The sequence below is a fragment of the Anolis sagrei genome, chromosome 1, assembly GCF_037176765.1.
Source record: "Anolis sagrei isolate rAnoSag1 chromosome 1, rAnoSag1.mat, whole genome shotgun sequence".
Classification (NCBI taxonomy): domain Eukaryota; kingdom Metazoa; phylum Chordata; class Lepidosauria; order Squamata; family Dactyloidae; genus Anolis; species Anolis sagrei.
Window position 1 is genome coordinate 149822164 of NC_090021.1, and position 18275 is coordinate 149840438.

Consider the following 18275-nt stretch of genomic DNA (forward strand, 5'->3'; position numbering starts at 1 on the left):
TGTATGCTAATGCCAAAGAGTTCTTGGTGCTGCACTGGAGCTTCTCTGGAGCCCTTTAAACCAGAGTTTGCCATTGAATGTAGACTCAGTCTCTTTTGCTCAGTATCATTCACTACAAGAGAAGTGCTGTGTTAATAAAATGGGAGAACTTCCTCAAAGAACCTTTTAAAGGAAAGTGGGATATACACATAAGTAGAAATACACTGTATCAAGCAAGAAAAGGAAATTGCGAATGGCATTATTATTATTATTTATTTATTTATTTCTTACCCATCCCTCCTTGTGGCTCGAGGCGGGTTACAGAATAATTAAAACACATAGACATTGGAAAAATACTACAAATGCAAATATTAAAATGTATTTCTATACAAGCTAAATATTAAAGTATATTTCTATAAAATACATATTAAAATAAACAAAACAGAGATTAAACACAAGACACACATTTAAAATTCATGGCAACTATTCAAAGACTATATGAACTCAGGGAGAGAAAGAGAGAGATAGAGATGATAATAATAATACGAATGTACTTGGTAAACCCATGGAAGATACTACCAATAAAAAGCAAAGAAAAGGAGAAACACATTAAAGATGAAAATAAAAGAAACTGAACATGAAGAGGAAGATTGGAAGACACCAACTTTTCCCTTCACTTCCCCCTCCCCTTCTTTTTTCCTTCCTCCCTCTTTCCATCCCCAGCATTCCTGAAAATCTCAGCTATACCCCTAGAGTAGTACCCCTGTGACTTATCCTCTCTGGTTTACCTATCCTTACTTCCAATTCCTCATATATATATATATATATATATATATATATATATATATATATATATATATACTAGCTTGGGGACCCGGCGCTGCCCGGGTTATTAGAGAAAGTGGGTAATGGTGGTTCTGTATGCCTAGTTTGGTCTTTATTGGTCATTGGATGATGGTTGCATTGTTTTCAGGAAGTGAGTGAAGGTACTTGAAGTCCCATCATCCATGGTCCATCCCTGGCCAAACCACACCAGGGCGTAAAGTGGGTCATGAGAGGTCTGTGTGCCAAGTTTGGTACTGATCAGTCATTGGATGAGGTCAACAGCAGTCCCTGAAAGTGTGTGAAGGTACTGCAAGTCCCATCATCCATAGTCTGTTCTTCCCCCAAACCTCACCAGAATGTTGGCCAAGGGGACAATCTGTGCCAAGTTTGGTCTTTCTTGGTATTTGGATAAGTGTCACTGTGGTTTCAGGAAGTGAGTGAAGGTACTGCAAGTCCCATCATCCATGATCCTCCTCCAAACTGCATCGGGAGGTAGAGTGGGTCATGGGGGCTCTGTGTGCCGAGTGTGGTCTTTATCGGTAATTGGATGAGGGTTGCAATGGTCTCAGGAATTGAGCAAAGGTACTGCAAGTCCCATAATCCATGGTCCATCCCTGGCCAAACCCCACCAGGATGTAAAGTGGGTCATGAGAGGTCTATGTGCTAAGTTTGGTTTTGATCAGTCATTGGATGAGGTTCACAGCGGTATCAGAAAGTGAGTGATAGGACTGCAAGTCCCATCATCCATAGTCCATATTCCTCCAAAGTGCAGTAGGATGTGGAGTGGGTCATGGGGGTTCTGTGTGCCAAGTTTGGTCTTTATTGGTAATTGGATTAATGTTGCTGTGGTCTCAGGAAATGCGTGAAGGTACTGCAAATCCCATCATCCATTATCTATCCTCCTGCAAACAGCACCAGGATGTAGAGTGGGTCTTGTAGGCTCTGTGTGCCAAGTTTGGTCCTGATCAGTCATCAGATGAGGTTCACAGAGCTCTCAGAAAGTGTGTGATGGTACTGCTAGTCCCATCATCCATTGTCCATCTTCCTTCAAACGGCAGTAGGATGTAGAGTGGGTCATGAGGGCTCTGTGTGCCAAGTTTGGTCTTTCTTGGTATTTGGCTAAGTGTCGCTGCGATTTCAGGAAGTGAGTGAAGGTACTGCAAGTCCCATCATCCATCGTCCATCCCCCTCCAAACAGCATCGGGATGTAGACTGCATAATGGAGACTCAGTGTGCCAAGTTTGGTCTTTATTGGTAATTGGATGAGGGTTGCAGTGGTCTCAAGAATTGAGCAAAGGTACTGCAAGTCCCATAATCCATGGTTCATCCCCGGCCTCAGTGGTCTCAGGAAGTGAGTGAAGTGATTGCAAGTCCCATTATCCATCTCCAAATTCTTCCAAACCGCACCAGGATGTAGAGTGGGTCATGAGGGCTCTCTGTGTGAATTGTGGTCCTCATCCATCATTGTCGGCAATTGTAATGGTCTCAGGAAGGGAGTGCAGGTATTGCAAGTCCCATCGTCCATGGTGCATCTTCCTCCAAACCGCACCAGGATGTAGAGTGCGTCTTGGAGACTCAGTGTGCCAAGTTTGGTCTTTATTGGTAATTGGATGATGGTCCCAGTGGTCTCAGGAATGGAGCGAAGGTACTGCAAGTCCCATAATCCATAGTCCATCCCCGGTCAAAGCACACCAGGGCGTAAAGTGGGTCATGAGAGGCCTACATTGGAAGAAGAGGGAAGGTGGCTGCCTCTTTTGGGGCCTAGCTGGGAGAAGGCAACCTAGAAGGCCTGCAAGGATTTGGCAGAAGGGTCAGAGGAGGCTGGAGTGAGGAGGCTTTGGGGGCCAGAAATGTTGAGAAGCATAAAAAGGCACCATTAAATATATAATTATTGTTTTTCTCTGCTTTCATTGGAACAATGTCGTGCCTTACCTTGTAGAAGGACAATGCTTTTTCAAATCACCCAGTCAGAAGCTGTCTTATTTGACACAATGTAGAAGAGGGAAGGTGGCTGCCTCTTTTGAGGCGTAGCTGGGGGAAGGCAACCTAGAAGGCCTGCATGGACTCAGCAGAAGGCCTATCAGAAGCCATATGCAAATTTCCTTCTTTCATGTCCCTGCTTCTGTCATTGACTCTCTTCACCACCAGGGGCTCCAGTTGAGGCTAGCCAATCAGAAACCACATGCAAATTTCCTTTCCCCTCTCAGCCACTTGAGGACGTTGGAACTTTCAGGCTGGCCAATCAGAGACCATATGCAAATAGCATCACAGTGGCAGCCAATCGGAAAGCTGCCACAAACTCCTACCTACGTCCTACTTCCTCCCTACGTCCGCCGCAAACACTCTCTTTTATTATATATATAGATATAGATAGATATAGATATAGATATAGATATAGATATAGATATAGATATATATATATATATATATATATATATATATATATATATATATAATCATGCTTAAAGACTGGCTGGGTAAGCCTGCCAGAAAAGATGGGTCTTTACATGGCTGTCGGGGCTCTAACAGCAGGTTGTTCCACAGTCCTGGGGTGGCCAATGAAAAGATCCTCTGGGTGGTAGTGGCCAGTTGGGTTCTGGCTGGTTGGAACAGGTGCTTCTCAGAAGACCAAAGTGTGTGGGGCGGATTGTACAGGAGAAGGTGGTCCTTTAGGTAACCTGACCCAAACCATGTAGGGTTTTAAAAGTCAAAACCAACACCATGACTCCATCTTAATTCTTCTTAAATTAAAAATCAGGTTAAGCCACATCAGAATGCTAAGGGTGGTATGAAAGAGACTGTTGGACAGAATTATGCTGGGCTAACATATGTGTTAACCTAGTACAATTCTGTCCAACAGTCTCTTTCATTGGTGTTAGCCTAGCATACTAGTGTAACAATACCTGTAATTCATAGCAAGATCTTTTGATCACTGTTTTTTTTTTTTTAAAAAAATAATCTAGGCTGATCCTATAAAAAACATCTGCCTGAGGTTATTTCACATGGTAAGTCTAGATATGGGGAAAACAAGATTACAAAACAAGCAAACAAATAAACAAACCTCCCTTTATCTCTTTTTAAATCAGTTTTGGATAGTCTTTTAATTTTAAATAACAGGCCTGTAGGTGGCACTCACTGTCTACATTCTTGGTAGTAGTGGTGGCACACAAATGCACTTTTAAGGAATACTTTCACTAAATTCATTACAGCCTGAATTCCGGGACTATTAGTAGGTAAGTAGGTCAAATGGGGAAGGGAGGTAGCAGGAGGCTGTATTCTAGTCTGCTCTGAAGTCTGCCAGCTGAAGGAGGTTTCCCCCCTAAAATGGTCAGAAGCAAACTGCTTCTTGTTGCCTTATATGAAGGAAAGCAAGCATGCCTTGCATGCCTTCTGTATCTGCAAGTGATGAGACACTGCAGAGAATCTGTTTACTACAATGGCAGTGAGAGGAATTTGATTGAGTTGACAACAGGGCAGCTATTTTTTAATCTTAGATAGATGTTGTATGTTTTACAAAATTAAGCCAGAAAAATTAATCCAGTGGCTGAATATGTCCTTTTTAAAATGTTCAAACAGCAACTGTTTTCACAATGTTTAGGCTTGTTGCAATTCTTATGGAGTAGGAGGTACTGTAGATCCTGCTCAAATTTAACAACTCAAAATACTAATTTTCACCAGTTGTATTTTTAAAAGACTCAGCAAGAAACACTTAAGATAAACTCTTTAAAATAATTGATAATTGAGAGTACCCACTGCATGGACTATAGGTTGGGAATAATCCACCTAGAACGGCTCAGAAGTTATAAGGAGGACAACATATTTTGGTTGGTTCCAAACAGAAGTTCTCCTTATTAAGATCCCATTGGACCATGTCTCTTCAAGACACTAGAAACTGTCAATGGCTCACAAAGAATTAGATTATCTCATCTGAAGCCAGTTTTAAAATGCTACCCTTTCCCATATAGCCTTAAGTTCTTATCTCAGCTAATCCAATAGACTTCACTGATAGAGTAATTGAGGCAGAACCTTCATTCAACAGAAGACCTGGTGTCCTGCTCTTTTTAACGAATACTTATAAACAGGGGCTTCCCTTAACTCTGGTCTCTCTTCTGTCTGTGGACCAAGGAAAGAGTATCTTGGCATGTTTTGTTGTCCAGCACAGACTTGAGTCCAAGGCAGGTAAGCAAAGGTGAATGTATGGAAAGGGTATTAAAGTGCCTGGCAGCCATATATGGACATAAAAATATCCTGCTATTCCTCATAGGAATCTAATTTGAGGAAAGAGGAACTGCAATGGTCTGAAAGAAGGTGTGACTAAAAAGGAACCATCTGAAAGGATTGGAGGAAAAAGTGGTGGTGGCCAGTTGCTGTCACTTGAGGAGACAAATATTTTAGGACCACAAAGCAGCAAAAGAAGCAGGATAGCACTAGGAGACATGAAGACTCTCTGCTAACTAGCTTGGCCTGGCACGTGTTCCTGTAGCAGCTGCAGGATTTTGGTTTGCAAACTGTGGGAATTCTGTAAAGTGGAAGACACATAAATGGTCTCATTCTTTTCTCCTAAAACATTCCTGCACAAGCCTGAGAGGGAAGTGATTTTAACTCCAGAGTACACATCTTCCAAACCTTAGTTGTCTCATTCCAGGATATCTTTTACAAGGTTTTGGGTATCTGACTCAGATAACTTCCTCTCTTGCCACCACCAGTTTGTTTGTAATTAGTTGCCCCCTTCAACACTTGTATATCCTGGATGGTTAAATTGGCCAACAAGGATTTTCACCAGAGCCAGGAAAACATCAGTAAAGGTTACTTTTCAGAGCCTAAACTAGCAGACAAAATGTGATCAGCAGCTGAAGCAGATACTGCCCCTCCTACTTGGCCATGCATGCTGTGTGGCCTTGCTTACAGCTCACATGATCTGTTGGGAGGTACTGAGATCTCATGACTATGCCCTGTGGGTCCTGCTGATGGCTTCACTCCCAATCCCTGGAGAGAATTCCCTCCTCCCACTCCTCTTAGTACAACAAGAAGGGATATGAGTTGTAATGCTGGTACTCCACTCCTTGCCTTGTTGAAAATGACATAATGGACCCCAAAGCATGTCCCCCCTCCTTTTCCACACATATTGCACCTTTTTGCTGATGGGTAGCCAGACCTTAAATCAGGGCAGGATGTCTGGCCCAATCTTCTGCCCCTTTGGGAGCTATGTGAATGGATAAATATATCAAATACCTCTGTCCCTATAGCAAACAAAACTGCAGGCAGCTGGAAGTCCATGACTTGTATGGCTTTTTTTTAAAAAAAATGGAAAGTACAAGAAGTTCCTTCAAGTGTAATGTCTGGTGGCTTCTAGGACAGACAATTCACAAAGAAGACCTAAGAAAAAGAAGAGCCCAGAGTGTTATTGAAACGACATCAGCACCCCAATGATTTGTAGTCTACTAAGGACACCAACGCCAAAAGAGATGAAATGTTTTCCTTTTATGCTTTCCGCAGGATCTCCACAACCCCACGAAGACCAGTAGTAACCAACCCCCTCCAAAAGCCTATTTTCCATTTTTATATATTTTTATTAAAAGGTCCACACTTGCACTGATTTGTATCAGTGCATGTACAAAAGTCTGCAACATCAATCCCACAAAAGGCAACAAACTTTCAACTCTTCCTAATAAAATGAACCCTTCTTATTGATACACTATTTGTTGTTCATTCATTCAGTCATTTCTGACTCTTCGTGACCTCATGGACCAGCCCACACCAGAGCTCCCTGTTGGCCGTCACCACCCCCAGCTCCTTCAAGGTCAAGCCAGTCACTTCAAGGATGCCATCCATCCATCTTGCCCTTGTTCGGCCCCTCTTCCCTTTTCCTTCCATTTTCCCCAGCATCATTGTCTTCTCTAAGCTTTCATTTCTTCTCATGATGTGGCCAAAGTACTTCATCTTGGCCTCTACTATCCTTCCCTCCAATGAGTAGTCAGGCTTTATTTCCGGAAGTATGGACTGGTTTGATCTTCTCGCGGTCCAAGGCACTCTCACAATTTTCCTCTAACAAAACAGTTAAAAAGCATCTATCCTCCTTCTCTCAGCCTTCCCTATGGTCCAGCTCTCACATCCGTAGGTGACTATGGGGAATATCATTGCTTTAACTATGCGGATCTTCGTTGCCAATGTGATGTCTTTACTCTTCACTATTTTATTGAGATTGGACATTGCTCTCCTCCCAAGAAGTAAGCATCTCCTGATTTCCTGGCTGTAGTCTGCTGTAGCCTGACACACTATATTCCTGTCTATAACCCGTCTTTGAGATCTTCTCTCCCCTATTCTATCCCTCCCTATATCCTTGCTTATAAAAATATATTAATTGAATATGATTTCTACTTAAGGCCAGCCACAGAGGTCAACATCCCTTGCTGACCCCACTGAAGAATTACCTGTAACATCTGGGATGGGCAAGAACCTGTACAAAGGTGACAGTCAGGATCCATCATGTCCATGTACAGAGGTGGTTTCCTCTGTAAGATCTGATAATTGCCAGCTGATACTCACTCCGCTGATTACTTCAATTGAACTAACCACAGGAACAGAAACTCAAATATATACACACAATGAAATCCCTTTATTTAACAACCGAAGCTTGATTGAGGAAGATCATCACCTTTTGTTCCAAGGATGCTTGCCCTTGTCTTTCTTAGAAAACTTCATCTCCCAATATTGAAACAATCACACCAGTTAGAGATTCATTTACATTTCCCAATACAGACACTGATTTTCCGGAGATTGCCTCCTCCCAGGTGAGCCACTCCTAAACAGCTGTTTGGTCCACCCTGGGCCAATCCTCTCTGTCTCTTCCCCTCCACCAGGGAATCCCTGCCTGGAGGCGACAACATCATCAAAACAGCCAATCGTGATACAGATCCAAACTGGACCCTCGTTTGTTCAATCAGGGAAGAGAGTGGGCATAGAGGGAAAGTTTGAATAGCTTTGAAGTGTATAAAATTTCCTGTAAGATGGTTATGTGTGTATTTTTGGCACTAGCCTTGCACGTATCCCTTCTGGCCAGATTGCGGATAAACCTCTGTTGCTGCTTTCAACCTTGGTGTGGATGCTGTTCAATTAGGAAAATCAGGTATAGCATTAACGCTTGCTATGCAGGACCCTCTTTAACTGTGATTCTTAGTCTGACAACCTCAAGAGGAGTCATCCTGGGCTACACTTTGCCTACCCCTGACTGAAGGTTTTCGCACATACAAACCCAATGTGTCCTCTCATCCCCTAGAACTAATTGCTCTGAGCTTTTTCTCCCTGTTTGTAGACTTGAAGAAATAGCATCTCCCCGATGTTGTTGTTGGCACCTTGAGACCTAGCAATTCTATAGACTACATGGAGGTGAATGGAGCATGGGACTTTCCTTTCCAATGGAGAAGGCAACTAAAGTACTTTTGGATTACGATGTTAACTGTAAAGCTCCTGGCAAGACTGCTGTTGGCATCTCTCAGGATATTCTCAAGGACGATCCAATAGGATAAGGCAAACGGGATGTAGCACCCTCTACTTAACAGTGGCTTTGGGGTTTATATGTTCAAGGCTCAGCTCTATGTGCTCAGTTCCCCACTACCAACATGACAAGTTCTGGTGTTGGTCCAGCTGGCTTCCTACCAGGATCTCTCAGCAGCTGGTCTTCAGACGGCAGTCAGAAGAAAATTAGTTTTGCCTCCTTTTACTAGTGTCTATATAAGATGGGGGGCTGGCTAGCGCTGCTGCCACCCCGCATTTCCCTAGCTTTTCTCTTAACCCCCCCCCCCCCCCCCCACTAAAATCTGAGGATCACTTTTAACCATTACATCAGCTGGCAGATTATTTCTCGCATCCACCCAGGGCTTTCTCTTCACATTCCAAGATTATGGGGTGGCCATTCGTATGGCATCCCTTATCTCACACATCATGACCGCTTGACCGTGGGAGACTGAGCAGAAAGCACCCTTGGGGGTGGAGAAAGGACACATTCTTTTGTAGCTCAGGCTGCTCCCTGAATGCTTAAACTCTTTCCCAGTTGATACTTCAGCCATGTGTCTCAGCTCCACCTTCTATTTCAGTCTTTGGTGCACTCTGGCCCAAGGCATCTGGTTGGGTTATTTTTATGGAGTAGGAGGGGAAGCCACTCACCCCTAACCCTCAGCCACACAAGAAAAGCAAGCTGTGTTGAATTGGAATGCAGGCAGAAATCATTTTCTGTCTTAATTCATGATACAGAAGGAAGTAATTCTTAGACTCTCTACTGGGAGAGAGACTTTTCACAGGGAGCCTCTTGGATATATAGACAAGAAAGAAAATGGGTACTGTGGAGGTAATGGATGTACCACTTCCAAGAGGTTCTAATATGAACCTAATAATATATTCCCATCTACATCCATCATCCGGGCGTCCCCTGGGCAACGTCCTTGCAGACGGCCAATTCTCTCACACCAGAAGCGACTTGCAGTTTCTCAAGTTGCTCCTGACATGACCAAAAAAATCTACATCCAAATTTGTACATGCCACTGGGATGCATTTCTTGCCAACTGCCATAGCCTAATTGTGAAGGTGTCACAGTTGCTTTCTCATAGCAGTTTGTTCCCTATACCTTAGTGTCTGTTTCTTCTGCTTTCCATCCAGAGGGTAGGTGAGAGCCAGGATGTATCTGAAATGTTGTGGCTCAGCTCATACAGATTCATAGACCAAGTGAAGGAAAGGCAATTAGCTTGGAGATAACTCAGACAAGCACTTGGAAAGCATCCTTGATTCTGGGAGTCCATTTGGCAGAAGCTTAGGTCAAGGCCAGTCCATTTTTGGCAAACCAAGCAATGTTCGTCAGCAACCAGGATCAAGGAATCCAGGAAGACCAGTAAGCAGTCTAAGGGCTATAGTCACAAAAATAATGAAACAAGAATGCAGAGCACAGAGCAGGAAAGTTCCTGGAACTGAAAGCATCCAGACTCAGTTCTTATATGTGCTGCAACCAGCTGCTCCTAATCTGAAATCTCTGTCATGATATCTGGCAGGGAACCTCACTGACCACCTCAGTTTTCCACTTATCAACTCTGAGGACTGCTACACTACTTCCTCTGATAGATCAGGTCCTAGTGGATCCTGGCTTTTTGCCCCGGAGGCTGCCCTTTAATAGGGCAGGGCTCCCTTCAGCTTCTGAGTCTGAGTCCTGACCCATGACATGAAGAGATAAGGCACTGATCTTAAGGGGCAGTGGGCAGGAGATTGGAAAGATCCCTCACGAATAGGTTTCCATAGCTTCATCTTCTGCCATGGTTGCATCAGCTAACCACAAGGCAAGTCTTACTGAGGATGGTGTTCAATCCTCATGGTTATTTGAAATGAACTAAGAATATATATTACTAAGTGACTCTACTGGAACCTGGCAACATAAACAAGCATGAGGGTGTGATGGAAATGTAGTTCTGAAGTGTTTCTAAACTTGTCACTTTCATAATAGAACTTCCTTAGTGTGTCTCTCTCAAAAAAATCGGCTCTGCCTTCTGTGCTTTCCTTGGCTGGTTTTTTAAAATCAGAGAACCTTGCTGCTGCTTAAAACTGAGACTGACAACATGCTTCCTTACTTTGTACTTCCTGTGTTTGGCAGCCACTTGGAACTGTGACTCCTGTGTACCTGTTATGGGCCTACGCCACTTGAGGACATGGTGGGCTACCTGAAAGTGAGGAAGCCACATGCAGCAGGTGGTGCTTTCTGTTCTACATTGGTTAAGAATGGCATTGGCTCTGCCCAGTTTGCTATTCATCCCTTTCGCTATTCCCTTGGCTTGTTTCCCTGTTGCAATAAGTCTCATTCAAGAGCTTTCGCAAATTAGAATGAAGTCTTCCATCCCTCCTTATGTGATTTGGTACAACATGGTAGAAAGATCTCCATCCGCTCACATATGATCCTACCAAAAAATTAAAATCGGCACTAAGAATTAAGAAAGCATTCTGAAAATTGTTTGCATTCTCAGGCCCCTTCCACACAGCTGTATAAAATCCAGATTGACCTGGATTATATGGCAGTGTGGACTCTGAGAACCTGGTTCAAAGCAGATATTGTGGATTATCTTTATATTCTGGGTTATATGGCTGTGTGGAAGGGCCCTCAGTGGTGACTCTTTAAAAAACAGAACTTCCATCCACATGATTTGCAATCAGTCCTTGAACTCTGCTTTTCCAAACCAATTTTCAGTGATGTTTTGCACCTAACTATTTAACTTTGTAATGACTTTCTGCTGCTTTCAAATATCTGGAATAACATTTTTGGGTAACTAACAAATATATGTCATCTTATTTTTTACTCTTATGTATGTTTCTTCATGAGTTTATGGCCCATTAAAGTGTCTTAGTAACAATGTTAGTAAATGAGTCAAATCTGGTGACAATTGTCAAAGAATATACAATTATTTTCTACAATTGTTCTAAAAAGATGCAGCATAACAATTTAGATTCTGTTCAATCTCTTTTCTCCTTTTCCTGATCCCCTCAGCACATTTTAAAATAAAACCGAAAGAATGTCATTCATTTGCATTATTCTAAACTGTCAAGGCAGGAAGTATCTCACAAAGTTTAGTCTAATGACCATGTAATTTACTGTTCATTTAAATTACGCTGCCCAGACAAATGACATTTAGTCCCAGAAAATGGAATAAATTCCAGACAAGTGATTCAACTCTTACACTGCTTTTTGAAAAATTACAAATAAGGACATAATTACCATCAAATTCTCATAAAAGTCCTTTCCATAAAAGTCTTTCCACCAAGTTCTTGAAAACCACATACTTGTTTGTCGACAGTAAAGTAAACACCCACACAAACAATTGTAGAGGATCTCTTTTCCCATGGTTCACCCGAGTTTGTCAGCTATTTCCTCAAGGCCTAGATTGTTTTATATTTACGCTCAATGATGTTACCACTTCAAACATTCAAGGGGCTTATTATCTAATTTCACATCAAAAAATATATAATGTCTGACCATCTGTAAAGAACACATAACAAAGATTGACTATTAGGGTATAGCATTCTGCTTGCAATGTTAGTGCTAGATCTAGAAACCCTCTCTGCCAGGTGGAGCGCTGTGAATGTATGGAAGCCTTCCTTCCAGGGAATAAGCAAGAACCTTACAAGGAGTTAGTTGACTCTTTCCCATGTAGGATATAGAACTACCATTCACAGAAGTTTCTTCTGAGTTAACTTGTCCCATTGCTCCTCCTTGAAAGAAAAAAATCTTCTCTTATAATCAGGACTACCTGCTTTTTGACTTCTCATATAATTCAAACTGTGTCTGGTTCATTCACTGATATCTTTACCAGCTAGATCTATGGAGATAGATAGATAGATAGATAGATAGATAGATATGCTATGTTTGTTTTTAGTGACATCATAACTCCAAAACCGCTGGACAAATTGATGCCAAATTTGCCCACAACACACCTACTAATCCAAGGAGTGACCATCACTCAGAACCCCCCCCCCAAAAACCCACAGCAACAGGGACTTAAAACCCCCAAAAACCTAGACTACACTACAGAGCATGTGCGCAAACGGCTTGCCTGGCCCCACCCTCCTCCTGCAGGAGGGAAAACAAACCTAACAGCTGTCCCACCTCTCTCAAGAAGAGACTGCAGAGGAGACCATCTGTAGGGAGGGCTTTGATGGTGTCTTCCTTTACAGCAGTGGTTCTCAACCTGGGGTCCCCAGATGTTTTTGGCCTACAACTCCCAGAAATCCCAGCCAGTATACCAACTGTTAGGATTTCTGGGAGTTGAAGGCCAAAAACATCTGGGGACCCCAGGTTGAGAACTACTGCTTTACAGCAGAAGATAAAAACTAATACTGTGCCTTAACTCTTATCTAAAAACCAACCATATCCTTCAAAAGGCCTCTTGAATACCTGGTTGGCAAATGGCAGCCAGGGGCTACTCCAGGGGAGCCTGAGGTGGTGCTAGTTTTTTCTCTTTTTACTTATCCATGGGCCATATCAACATCCATAATGTTGGCCACAAAACCTGTGCTTAACTTATGCATTAGGGTGACTTATAAACAAGTATATATGGTAATATACTGTAGCCATCCTGCCATCGTTGGCTACACCTACTATAACATATGCACAATTACATTAAAAAAAGATTCAGTATGTAACACCACGATTCAAAATGACAGGATGTTTCAAAAAGATGGACCTGATTTGAAATTGCTATATCTTTGCAACCATGAACAACCCATAAATGAAACCTTGCAAGGATGGGCTACAGGGATTCACAGGGTTCCTGCTAGATGCCTCCCAGTGGCCAATCAGCCCCTCCCTCAGTAATTCACAAGAGGCAACCCGGAAACATAAGGTCTAATGAGGTGGTGATCCTGCAGCATGAGGCCTCCATTTGCGTGGTTGTTTTTTTTAATTTGTTTCAAACTCAAAATGGTCAGTGCAATTTGATAATGTGATTACTCATTAAACTATTTGTGACTTCTTCTGTAATTGTAACATGTTGTCATTATGAAATGTACTGCTTTGAAACTGAGTTCACTATTTTAAAACACCCTATACTATATAAAAAAAAACAACCTGTTGCTTCAGTCACATAAACTACCTGTAGACTGATCCAGTTCCTTCCTGGTAATCTATACATTTATTGATTTTTGCATGTAAGATCAACTTGTTTTGATTTCCTGTATTAAAAGTTGAAATGTATCAAATATTACAAAGCTGTTAGACATCTGTCAGCCAAGCCACAATTCTTCTTTAGGTGCTCCATGGGAATGTTTATATAAAGCACTTTGGGTTTACTTCAATTTAATAAGAACCCGGGGGGGGGGGGTGGTTACATTTTGAGTAAATAAATATGTTTGTTGTTTGGTTTATTCAAGTTCTTAGGGAAAGGACAACAACTTGGCATATTTTGAAGGCTGTAATGAAAAAGCTGCAAATGAGGGGCCAGCCCATGTATTTTAAAGTACTTTTCAGCTTGTGTGGGTGTGCACTCAAGACTGGGAATGTTCAGGAAGTTCAACACAGATGTTTTCTTTCAGTAGGCGTTAAAGACCCCAGTAACTACATCTGCTCTTTTTGTTGTTGTTCTTTGGAGACTTTTGAGAACAGAATTTTTTTTTTGCCCAAAGTATTGATCAGTGAAATTTGCTAAGTAATGTCACTGGTGTAATCTTAAATAACACCCTTAAAATGAGTGAACATTATAGTTATTTTTAAAAGGCAAAACAACTTTCAGGAATGTAATAGCCACTATTTCAATAGACTGTGTAAGATACAGGAAAACACTGCGTATTTCCTTTCACAGAAATTTCCTGAACTTCTACCATTTTAGACATAAGGGCTGCCATTCACCGAAAGGCATATACTTGGAATATTATTGTGATGTGCAAATAAACTATTGATATATCTTTACTATGAAAAAACAGTTTGGGAATTAAGTGTATATATGAACATAATTCAACTGTATGTCAGTAGGTACAATTAAAGTGTTGCTTTTGCAAATATACTTGCTTCAAGATTGTGTTCCAAACTGTTTCTATATAATAGAAACAGATCAGGAGTTTCTTTGCACAACACAATAATTCAGGATTCGGAAGTGTTGCTGTTCGGTCACTTCTGCCAACTCTGGTGGCCAGCAGAAAGTGTGTAAAGATAGTTTTTCTTCACTTGGGTGACATTTTGAATCAACATCACTGAGCAGAGACCATGCCAACTAGAGCTGGTAGGACCTGTAGTCCAAAATATCAAGTTTGCAGATGACACCAAATTGGGAGGGATAGCCAATACTTTAGAAGATGGAAGCAGAATTCAAAACAATCTTAACAGATTAGAGAGATGATTGGCCAAAACTAACAAAATGAAATTCAACAGGGACAAATGGAAGATACTCCACTTAGGCAGAAAAAAAAGAAATGCAAAGATACAGAATGGGGGACGCATGGCTCGGCAACAGTATGTGTGAAAAAGATCTTGGAGTCCTCATGGACAACAAGTTAAACATGAACCAACAATGTCATGTGACAGCTAAAAAAGCCAATAGATTTTGGCCTGCACAAATAGGAATAGAGTGTCTAGATCCAGGGAAGTGATGCTACCCCTCTATTCTGTCTTGGTCAGACCACACCTGTGTCCAATTTTGGGCACCACAATTAAAGGGAGATGTTGACAAACTGGAATGTGTCCAGAGGAGGGCGACTAAAATGATCAAGGGTCTGGAGAACAAGTCCTATGAGGAGCATTTAAAAGCTGGGCATGTTTAGCCTGCAGAAGAGAAGGCTGAGAGGAGACATGATAGTCATGTATAAATATGTGAGGGGAAGTCACAGGGAGGAAGAAGCAAGCTTGTTTTCTGTTGCCCTGGAGACTAGGATGCGGAGCAATGACTTCAAACTACAGGAAAGGAGATTCCACATGAACATGAGGAAGAACTTCCTAAATGTAAGAGCTGTTCAGCAGTGGAACTCTCTGCCCCAGAGTGTGGTGGAGGCCCCTTCTTTGGAGGTTTTTAAACAAAGGCCACCTGTCAGGGGTGATTTGAATGTGGATTTCCTGCTTCTTGGCAGGGGGTTGAACTGGATGACCCACGAGGTCTCTTCCAACTCTATAATTCTGTGATTCTATGATTTGGAATCACCAATGCCAAGATAGGAAAATCTGATAGAAAATTGGATTCCATTATTCCAAAAGGTGGAAACAATATAGGATATACACACATACTTAGGTGTGCATATGTACACAAATAGAGAGACACTCACACAATCCAGGCACCAACATCCAACTCCAGCTATAGGTGCTGGATTCAGAGCATTTTCCCCCTTCTGCACATGAGAAATAATCTCTGTGTTCTGAAGCTCACTTTCACATTCCGATCACTATATCGTGATTGGGAGATTCTTCCAAAATAATACAAAGTCAAATTTCCAGAACCAGAAAAACTAGATAACTGATTGGCTCCAATTCAGAACTATTTAACCGAATAAAGTGTCCAGGTGTTTTTTTTACTTTAAATCTGGCTAATTCATTTAATGTTCAGATCTCATTTAACATAGCCATTTGGATCTTTCTTCTAAACATTCTTAGGCTTTTGCTATAAGTATGAGAACAGAAATGTAGTTCTTCCAATGCAACCTATACTTAAAAATGCTCTTAACCTATTCTTAAATTCTTGAACAGCCAGACATAACGAATTGTTAGATAAGGAGGCATTATTGTACATTTTGTGGCTTTATGCTATGCACATCAAGGGGAAACACATTGCTTAATTTTAATTGATACTGGGGTGTGAGGTTGTATGTTTCCCCTTTTATTGAGCTAATTTGACTGTGCTTCAATTACTACATTAATATAACATAACTGAGATTCACAAAACTGTTTGGGGTCTAATACAAGAATCATTGCAAGAAATATTGTCCTTGTTCAGAAAACAAGCAATGGAGACAAATTCCTCGGGGAATTGTTGCTCGCAGACACATTTCAACCTGAAGTGCCATTGTTAAAAAATGAGGAACTTAAGGTCACAGACATCTTTCTAGGAGAGTATTGGCAAGGATTTGCTTTATGTCCTCTTTTTTTGCATTTCATTTCTTTCTGACCCAACTTCTCGCAAATATGTATACAACTTGCCAATTTAAATTTGAGATGGGACCTGATCTATGAAAATTTATGATACAATAAATGTGTTTGTCTTAAAGGTGCCACAGAGTTCATTCTGGTTCTTTCTGTTTATGAATAAATGGAATCTCATTTTTCACACTGTCAGATGGTTGTTAGAAGTATTTAGAAATATGCATTTGCACATTAATTCATACAAATCCCAAGAAAAATATTATAAATCCAGATGGCTAGATTTTGTCTGATCTCTAGATAATTCTCACTGTGATTTCTACCCAGATTAAAAGTAGACGCAATGCAAGCATGGAAATAATTCCAGAGTTTGAGGATTCTCACAGTCCCATTGGGATTACTCGGTTCCGGAAGAATTTTAATGAAGCGTTATATGAAGGTGATTGTGTCACTGAATGACGGTGGACGCAAATGCCAAAGGAACTCCATTATTTCCTCTTAGCATCAAATAAAATATTGTTTTGCTGTTGCAAGCAGCAGCTGGTTGAGAGAAATTCAGCTTGTCTTGGTTGTGCATGTAAGACTCTCCAAATACATACCAGGTGATTTTTCTTTTGAAACTCCATTTTTATCATGTTCTATGTGCATATTAGACATAAAATGCTTATTTTTATGGACTACTAATCAAGGAAATGCTTTGATAATGTCTTTAGAGAGAATGGGTCTAATGCAGGCAAGAAGTTACTATATTTATTCTTATTGAATATGTATATGCCATAAATCTGACACTATGAATGTATTTTCATTTAGCACATTTTAGAGTGACTGGGAATGAATGGACAGATGTTGGAAATGAGACCTCTTGAGAAGAAGCAAAGGCCATATGCCAACATTCCTCCAAACTGGGAGCACTGCCGATGCAGATGGACCAAAGTGGCCTCCATAGTAACTGGAGTCACTTTAAAGAAAAACAACTGTCCTCTTCCAAAGAGGGATGAGAGAAAAACTGACCATTCATGGAGCAAGGACGCTTGCCCAGGCCTTCTGCCAGCATCTTGTGCAGCTGTACTAGTATTTTGGAACTTGTCCTGCTACTGCAGCTAGAAAGATGGATGTCTGGGAAGGAAGATGAAGCATGGAAAAGGGATAATTTTGCTGAAATTTGAAGTTTGAAGGAATTTCTAAGCACCCAAGGATTGTCGGAGCTGGCACTTCCTTGGTGGACTCCCTACTTTGAAAAACACATAACTGTTCTGTCTACCAGTGTGGCAGCAAGGGAAATGAGGAGGAGAAGCTGAAGGAGTTCAGAGTAGCTCTAACTTTTGCCTCACTAACCTAGTGAGGAGAGGATTAGAAAGCATCTTGTATGGGGTACTACTAAGATCATCTTCCTTCTGAGGTTATGAGAAGCCATATGAGAAAGCAACATTCACCTCCACCAAACCCTACTTAGACATAGGTTTTTCAAAAAGTTGATAACAAGAACAGAAGACACTGGCTAAGGATGTCTTAGTACAGGAGTCTTAACCTTTTTTGTTCCATGAAATCCTCTGCTACTCAAGTGACACCTTCTCAGAATGTAGACCAGTGGTTCTCAACCTGTGGGTCACCAGGCCGTTTGGACTACAGCTCCCAGAAATCCCAGCCAGTTTACCAGTTTCTGGGAGTTGAAGGCCAAAACATCTAGGGACACACAGGTTGAGAACCACCAATGTTGATGCAGACAGATTTATGACATGCAATATTGACATGTCTAAGTTTAAGGATGATTTAAAATTACATTTTACAACTTTCCCATAATTTCAATATCTGATAACCTAACATGGTGCAGCATCTGTTCAAATACTCATGTTTAGTAAACAGTTAGAAATTCAAGTTTTCCTATGGTTTC

General features: G+C 41.4%; 1 protein-coding gene across 1 annotated transcript in view; it reads right to left on the reverse strand.

The window, feature by feature from the left end:
• Positions 1 to 18275, reverse strand: part of COL4A2 (collagen type IV alpha 2 chain) — a 142590-nt gene that overhangs the window by 68048 nt on the left and 56267 nt on the right. The gene's annotated exons all lie outside the window — the stretch shown is intronic.